The sequence below is a fragment of the Desmodus rotundus genome, chromosome 5 (genome assembly GCF_022682495.2).
Source record: "Desmodus rotundus isolate HL8 chromosome 5, HLdesRot8A.1, whole genome shotgun sequence".
NCBI classification, from domain to species: domain Eukaryota; kingdom Metazoa; phylum Chordata; class Mammalia; order Chiroptera; family Phyllostomidae; genus Desmodus; species Desmodus rotundus.
This window is the reverse complement of record NC_071391.1, coordinates 116,036,471-116,045,894: the sequence shown is the minus strand read 5'-3', so window position 1 is coordinate 116,045,894 and position 9,424 is coordinate 116,036,471.

The window sequence follows — 9,424 nt, the reverse complement described above, 5'->3', positions numbered from 1 at the left end:
AGGGAGGAAAGAGAAATCAATGTTTTTTGTGAAACTGAGTTAAATGCTCTGTTGAAACAGAAAGTCCAGAAAGGAGTCATCGGGTACTAACTCAAGCTCCTCAATGCAGGCTATCCCATCTTTTTTTAAAGTGTATGATTCCATTTATGTTCAATGTCCAGAACAGACAAATCCACCAGACAGAAAGTGAACTAATGGTTATGAGAGGTTGAGGGAAGAGGGAAATGGAGAATAACTGCTAATGGATGAAGTCTTTCTTTTAGGGGGATGAAAACATTCTGGCATTTTAGAATGTAATGGATGCCAACACTTGTGAATGCAGGAAAAACCACTAATTTATACACCTGAAAATGATGAATGTTTTGGAAGTCTATCCCATCTTAATAGCTCTCAAGGGATCTGATATGTACCTGTAATGTAAGACTGAGCATGCTTAGAGATGCTGAATAGAACTATCAAAAAAGTTACAGAAAACTCAAATTTCAGCCCCAGAGTAAGCAATCTCCTCTCATCAACTTTATTAGCATTTATTGTGCTGTAGAGTGATTTGTTTCTACAACTGCCTCTCCCACTATATTGTTTTCCAAGGATGGAGCGCCTGTTTTGCCAGCTTTATTTATTAGTGTGTAGCACATTTGTTTTGGTACCTAGTAATTCTTAAAAATGAAAATATGACCGCATTTTCCCCTTCAAGACCTGTTCAAGACCCTTCGTGCCTTGGCCTTCAGCTTTATTGGTCAAATTCCTAGAAAAATCTATCATATATCTAATACTAAATCAAAAAGAAGATTTAAAATCCTGAATACTCTATAACCATTGAAGAAACAATTGGTAGTCAAATATCTTCCCACAAAGTAAACGACAGGGTCAGATGTTTCCCCTGAAGAGTTCCATCAAACTCTCAAAGACCAAGAATTTCAATCTCAACTTCTTTCAGAGAATAGTAGAGGGAACATTGCTCAATTAATTTTACTAGGTTAGCATAACCTTTGATATAAGAATCAGATAAGAGTATTATAAGAAAAAATTATAGGATAATCTCATCCATGAACTTAGATGTGAAAATCTTAAACAAAATATAAGTAAATTGAAAAGAGTGATATATAAAAAGAATTATGAAAGAAATAAAACTCATTGAGATGATATGATTGTGTACATAGAAAACATAAAATAATTTAGTTTTATCTTCCTCAAAAGGTGTCCTCACACTTTATTAAATTTTATTCTTAGAGATTTGCTAATTTCAATATTAATTACATGACATCTTTTTATCTTTTTATTTTTTAAGTATATTTTATTGATTGTGCTATTACATTTGTCCTATTTTTCTCCCCTTTATTCCCCTCCACCTTGCACACCCCCTTCCTCCAGCATTCCCCACCCCCCTAGTTCATGTCCATGGACTGTACATATAAGTTCTTTGGCTTCTCCATTTCCTATACTATTCTTAACCTACCCCTGTCTATTTTGTGACTACCAATTATGCTTCTTATTCCCTGTACCTTTTCCCCCCATTCTCCCCCTCCCACTCCCCACTGATAACCTTTCATGTGATCTCCGTTTCTGTGATTCTGTTCCTGTTCTAGTTGTTTGCTTAGTTTTTGTTTTTGAGGTTCAGTTGTTGATAGTTGTGTTTGTCATTTTATTGTTCATAGTTTTTGATCTTCTATTTCTTAGATATCTAAGTCCCTTTAACATTTCAGATAATAAGGTCTTGGTGATGATGAACTCCTTTAACTTTACCTTATCTGGAAGCACTTTATCTGCCCTTCCATTCTGAATGATAGCTTTGCTGGATAGAGTAAACTTGGGTGTAGGTCCTTGCCTTTCGTGACTTTGAATACTTCTTTCCAGCCCCTTCTTGCCTGTAAGGTTTCTTTGGAGAAATAGCTCATAGTCTTATGGGAACTCCTTTGTAGGTAACTCTCATTTTCTCTTGCTACTTTTAAGATTTTCTCATTTTTAATCTTGGGTAATGTAATTATGATGTGCCTTGGTGTTTGCTTCCTTGTGTCCAACTTCTTTGGGACTCTCTGAGCTTCCTGGATTTCCTAAAAGCCTATTTCCTTTGCCAGATTGGGGAAGTTTTCTTGCATTATTTTTTCCAATAAGTTTTCAATTTCTTGCTCTTCCTCACCTCCTTCTGGCACCCCTATGATTTGGATGTTGGAATGTATAAAGTTGTTCCAGAGGTTCCTAAACCTTTCCTTATTATTTTGAATTCTAATTTCTTATTCTGTTCTGGTTGAATGTTTATTTCTTCCTTCTGCTCCAAATCATTGATTTGAATGCTGGTTTCCTTCCCTTCACTGTTCATTCCTAGTATATTTTCCTTCATTTCACTATGCATAGCTTTCACCTCTTCCTCTATTTTGTGTTTGCACTCAATCATTTCTGTGAGCATCCTGATTACCAGTGTTTCGAACTCTGCATCTGATAGGTTGGTTATCTCTTCATCACTTAGTTCTTTTCCTGGAGTTTTGATCTGTTCTTTCATTTGAGCTATATTTCCTTGTCTCTGTGCACCTGTTATGTTGTAAGGGTGGGGCAACCCACATCGCTTCGTTGTGGCACTGTATGTGGGGGAGGGGTCAGAGAGGGAACAATGCATCTTACTAGCTTCCTCAGTTCTTGCCCCTTTCTGTCACTTCCCTTGCTTCCCACAATTGGATTGTGCCCTTTCAGGTGCTGACTCCTGGGTGGGTGGGCTTGTGTACATTCTAAGATCTCATGCGCCTCTCCAAACTCTCCCGGGAGGCTGGGAGTTTCTCCCACTCCTGCAACTCCCACTGGTTTTCACAGCTAGAGGTTTTGAGGCTTTATTTTCCAGTGCCAGAACCCTGGGTTGCAAGGTTTATCTCTCTCCCCCATTGTTCTTCCCAGCTTATCCCCATGCAAATGTGGGACTGAGCAGTTTGCCAGCCACCGCCTCACTGCCCCAGTCTACCAGCTGCCATCTGGTCACGCAGCCTCTCAGCCTGGGCTTCCTGTCTCTGCCTCTTCTACCAGTCTGGAAGAATGTTTCTTTAACTCTTTAGTTGTCAGACTTCCATACAGTTTGATTTTCTGGCACTGCTGGTTGGTTTTTGTTTTTAAATTGGTTGTTATTCTTTTGTTTGTGCAAAGAAGTGAAGCACCTACGCCTCAATTTGGCTGGAACTTCTACATGACATCTTTTTAAATTTCATTTTTAGTTGCTAATGCCTAGAAATGTAACTGATTTCTGTATATTGATTTTGTATTTAACAACCTTGCTGCAGCTTTTACTAATTATAATGATTTATCTATAGATCCTTTCAGATATTTTTTGTTCACAATCACATAACCTGTGAATAATGACATGCATAAGGTACATGAACAAAGTCAGCTCATAGCACTGAAAAGAGTATTCATAATAGTTTTGTTCACAATTGCCCCAAACTGAAAATAATACATATGCTAATCATCACTACAATGGTAAATTGTGGTATATTTACACATACAGAAATAAAAATCAGAAAACTAGAGTTACATGCAACAACATGGATGACTCTAGGAAACAATACTGAATAATAGAAGCAAGACACAAAGAATTTATATAGTATGATCCCATCTACATAGATTTTTAAAATAAGCAAAATAACTATATTGTTTAGAGATGTGTACATAATGGTAAAACTATTTTTAAAAAGCAAGGAAATTATTATCACAAAAATTAGGATAGTGATTTTCTCTAGAAAAGAAGGAGGGTATTATGATTAGAAGGGACAAAAGGGGAGATTATGGGGTATTGGCAATGTTCTATTTCTTGATCTTTATTGTGGTTACATGGGTGCTCACTTTATAATTATTAAAGAATGTTGATGTTTTATGAAATATCCTATATCTATGCTATATTTACCAATATAATATTTCAAAAATAACATTAAGACAAACATAAAAGAATTTTTTAATATTAAAAAAACATGTCCCCACCTCTAGGAACTAAAATGATTTTATATAATTGTTTTATAGCTAAAGGATGCAGAGAAAATAAAAGCTTTTTAAAAATTTCTCCTGGGTCCAACAGAAGCATATTTGTGATAACTGTCAGACACACTTTAGAATTTAGGATCTTTAAAAAGGATCTAAGAGTGCATAAATATGTCCTTCAAAATAAACCTGTGAAATTATTCTCTTTCAAACTCTCCTTTTTGGACAGTGGAAGTTAGCACTTGTTCATTCAATAATTTTTTATTGAACTCTAGTTATGTGCTGGACAAAATAAACAAATAAATGAATGAATATGCTAATCTGTTGAAAGTAATCTTGAACCAGAAATCCAAGTCAATGACTAAAGTATTCACTAAAAAAAGCACATATCATAAATATCTTTTAACTGTACTTTTAAAATTAAGTGAATGAGACCAATGTAATGCTGAATTTGAGGCTGACACACAGACAGGTAGGTTCACATAAGACAAACAGGCACCCAGACAGAGGCATTATTTAATATAGAATGAGCTTTGATTCCTCCTGCCCATCTTCCCTTGCATTTGACACTCTTGCCATTTCAGAGTATAGGCAGTTCTAACTTTTCATGGTTCCAATATATATACAAATCTCAAATTAAATGCAGCTTAGTTAAATAACACCAGTACATATCAACACAGTGAAAATTTTAGTTACTGTAGAATACTGTGAGTATTCACACAAAGTACAGATCACAGCTAGCTCTTCAGTCCACAAATCATTACGTAAATAACAGATATACATCATGATCAGTGATCAATTATGTCAAAAGTTTGTGAGTGACTGGTCATTGCAGATCTCTTAGTTTAAGCACAGATAGCAAAGTGTATAGTTATTTTATCTCCTTGTCTCCTAGGGATAAACCCACAGGACAATTTACAAAAATAGATCCAAAAAATTGAAAGAGGGAATTGGCCAGCAAAGATGAAAGTGTAGCAAAAAAAAGATAAGTGATATAATAATGAAAGTGAAAGTTGAGTTAAACAAAAATGGAGTTATAGAAGAAAGAGCTGATTGTGGGAATATTGACAACATCACTTGACAGACTCTAGATCAACAGCCAGAGGAACTTATTGAAGGTGAACTTATCAACCAAAAAAGTTGTTATGAAAAAAGATGTCCCAAAGTGCCACTGGCAAAAAAAGCTTCATATTAGAGGGATCCTTCGAGATATTTTACAAAATTTAGAGCACGAAGGATAAAATGCTGGAAGCTGATTCAAACTTAGGAGTATACCAATTTGCTAAGGCATAGAAAGGATGCTTGCCCTATCATAGTTATGCCTTGAGAAGAAGACAAGAACAAGCATTACTCAAACTACTGTTGAAAATTTTTACAAAGAAGTAATACACTTCAATTCTCAATGTTTCTAATGTTTTAAATTATAGTGTAAAAAATAGATACCAGTTTTATTATTTTTAATTTCCCTGTACACTTTTAACTGACAATGAGAGTCTTAACATTTGACAACAGTTTTGAGAGGCCCTGGACTACATGTAATTTTTCCCATTGATTATTAAGATCACTTTGAACGGTTTCAGCTTGCACAGTCTTTTTTAGATCCCACACTGTGTGCAATTCCAAGACTGTACTTTAAATGAGGTAAGAGGCAGCTTTCTTCCCTATATCCTCAAACAATCAATTAATGCATCTGAGGCATCCGGGCATAGTACTGAGCAGCATCTGACTTATACTATGCTCTCCGACCCTATACTATACTCTCCACCTTTGCCAAGAACACCCACTCACTGGTATCCCCTACAAACTGGTTAAACCTGGAACTGGGCCTTGACCCACCAAAAGCCATCAAGTTACTCCCTTACTAAAAACCCTTCCATGGTTTCCAATTGCACTTGGGACAAAATCCAAAACCCTTACTCTGGCTCCGAAATCCTGTACTGTCTCCCCTTTCAGCTCTCCATTCTCATGCCATGGCATCCCTGCCCAACCCCCTTCCACCTATCCGACCCCGGGGCCGCCTTTCGAGTCCACGAATTGCGGTCCTCTTACTATGGTTCCCACTGTCGTTCTTTTCTGAACATGCCCCTCCTTAACCCTACTCATCCTTTAGATAACAGGTCTTAAAAGGTTGGGGCCCCTTTACACGCCCTCGTAAAAGCGCCTAGACCATGCTTTTATAGCCTTTAGGACAATTTATGGGTGACAAGTCATTCGATGGTTCTCTCTCCTGCAACTCTGAATTAAACATTTCGTGGATCCTGAGCACTTTTGTCTTCCTGAGTTCCTTCCTCATTGAAAAAATATAAGTTAATGAATAGGTTTCTGAGTGCCCTAAAATTTTCACTTTTTTTCCGACGTAAGAAAAAAAAAAAAACCACATTGTCTTTGGTCCTTTCATGGTTTTCTTCTGATATTACAAGAAGTTAGAACCTTTTTGTAGGCCCCTCAAAGTGCGGTAGTCACAGGCACGGCGCCCACCGCGCCCACCGCGCTGTACGCGAGGGTGGCCCGGGCTCCCTCCCGGAAGCAAGGCGTCCCCCTGCGCCGCCCTCCAACGCCAGTGCCTGAGCCCCCGGCCCGCGGGGGCCGCCCCGGCCTGAGCCGCCAGCACTTGCCTGGGGGCGGACGCGAGCCGGCCTTAGCCCAGCCTTCGAAGTAGTTCTCGCGCTTCCCCGCTGTCTCCTCCCCGCGGCGCTCTTCAGCCCTGCTCCCGCCCTGAGGCGGGGAGAAGCTCGGGGGTGGGAAGGCAGAGCACCCAGGCCCGGCCCTTCGGCTCCTCGCGCGCCTGCGCGGCGGAAGGCGCCCCCCTCAGGCCGGCTGCGGCTCGCGGGAGCGGCTCAGGGGCTGCACCTCAGCACCCCGGTCTCCAGGCCGCGGGCTGTCTTCGGCCTTTGGTAGACTTCTGTGGTGGAGAATATTATGCCAAACTCGACACATCTCAGCTCACCCCCACGAAGCATTCTAGTGGCACCCCTGTCGTGTTCTTGGTTTTAGCCTTTCTCTTCTACGTCATTCATTCATTCACTCATTCACTCATGAGTCAGCCTGTCTTTTATTCAATACATGTTTGTGGAGGGCACACTATGTGCAGGCACTGCGCCAGGACCGGGGTACAGAGGACCCACACCAACGGTCCCTGCCCTCACGAAGTTAGAGGTTAGTCTTCCATCCGGAAGCCCTTCGAAGCCTTCTCAAACCTCCCCAACTCCACGAGAGTCGCCCCCCAGCCTCATGCTCACTTTCATTTATTTGCTGTTGATTCCTATGGTCCTTTGACAAAATCCAGTTGAAATAGGAGTGTCTTGGTCCTTCTTCAACTCTACCTGGTTAAATGGGGCTTTTTCTCCACATTAGCCTACACATAGGAGAGGAAAAGATAATGCTAGCACCAAATCGGAAATGGACAAGCACTTTCTCCCATTTTTGTCTTTATTATTGTCTGTCCCCCACCTGCCTGGGTTCATTGCCTGTGATATGGGTTGAGAGGGGGAAGTCAATTTACCAATGAGTAGTTCAGGACAGGGTAGAACAGATAGGAAAAACCCCCACCAGCCTATGTTCTAGTTTCTTTAACTGGCTTTTGTTCCTCTCAACTGCTCCTTGGAATAAAACCAGAAACATTTAACCCATGTGTCCCAGGTGCAGGAATCTGATGTCCAATGCACTTCCTGTGTTTCAATATAAAGAGTAGTTTCTCAACAGGTCTTCTACATAGTCCAAATTAGTCTTCCTGTCTGTAATCTCCATATTATCATTTACACTGATGTTAGAATTATTCTTGTAAAAATATATTTGGTCATGCCATTCTTTGGCTTAAAAACTGTGTTTCCTTTTTGGATACAAGATCTGTTATAACTGACCCCACCTACTTTACCAGGCTCAACTCCCACGATATTTTCACTCAGTTTCAAGCAAGAACACCCGCTGCTCCCACCTACAATAAATTTCTCTTGTACTCTCTATACGTTGTTTAATGCATCTGGAGTAGCATCGACTGAAAAATGTGCTAAGGACTATGCCAGACTTGGGCGACTGTAACATGATTTCCTGAAGACCCCACTAAACTCTGAGGGTGACAGAGTGTGATTGCTGAGGAAGTACCTTACATACTTTCAACTACAAGCAGGATAGTTGACCAAGGGCACCAGCTGCTACCTTAGAATCCACTGCCATGTTTGAGTGGAGACCACACTCTCCACAGGCTGCTCCCAGCCAATGACGGTATGGTGGGGATGCTAAGGCAGCCTTGATCCTGGGAGACACAGAACTCCTCTAATGGACAACTTTGGGTCAGTGATTCCTCATCAGCCTTGCTGGATTTCTACAGTCTAGGATGCTTTCCTCCTTCTCTTCTTCACTTGGGGTCAGACTTGCATCACATCTGACTGTTCTTGGAACCTCTCCTGGCTCCGTCACCATTTTCTCTCATGGGTGATTTGCCTAATAAAATCTTTGTATGTTTAATCTCATCTTGGTGTCTGCTTCTTGGAGGACCCAGACTAACACATGAATATTTTAACAAATAATTCTGGACAACGTAATAGGCACTAATAAACGTGTTAAACAAACATCCACCAAATATTTACTGACTGTCTACTCTATGCTAGGCATTTGCTAGGCTCCGAGAATACAATCACCCCTGCCTTCCTGGGGCTTAAAGTCTGTGGAGGGTAGACAAGTGCTTAGGCAATAGCAATGCGCTACAGGAGGGGAAGTGCAAGGCTATGGAAGCACATAGTAAAGCACAGACTTGGATAATAGGAGCATGCTTCCTCAAGGAAGGTATTATCATTCTGAGCTGAATCAGTAGAGTGAATAGGAGTTAGCCAAGCAAGGGGCATAGAGAGCGTTCTATGCAGAGGGAATTCTGGTGGAATGAACAAACTCAACCAGTCCAGAATGATAGAGCCTTGAACATAGTAGTCATTTAGTGAATATTTATTGAATAAATGAATGCAAAGTTTCTGGCTTGGACAGCTGGAAAAATAGTGATACTATGTACAGAAATGGAAAACACTGGTTCTGCCATGTACCCAGTTACCTGAGCTGGTGGGATGGGGTTGACAGTTCAGTTTTGGACATGTTGAAATCAAGGTGCTCATGGGACACAGAGTGGAGATGTTCAACAAGCAGTTGAATGCAAGTGTCAGAACCTGAAGAGAGAATATGGACTGGAGTTGTAAATTTAGAAAGAGGTATTAATTAAAATGGTATAAATAAGACTGCTTAGGGCTGTGATTTTTTTCAAAAGGGGGGAACTCAATCCATTAGTAGGTATTAAAATCAAGTTAGTGGGCTGCAACCAGCATTAAAAAAATTCAAATAGAATAAAATGTAATACAGTAGAAAATATCAGGGTTTAGCCTCTGAATTGAAGATAATATAAGTGTGACTTTGGGAAAAGTTTACTAGCAGTCCTCGCGTGACACCTCTAGCCCAATTCGGAGGAAGAACTCCCACCTATACCTGAGTC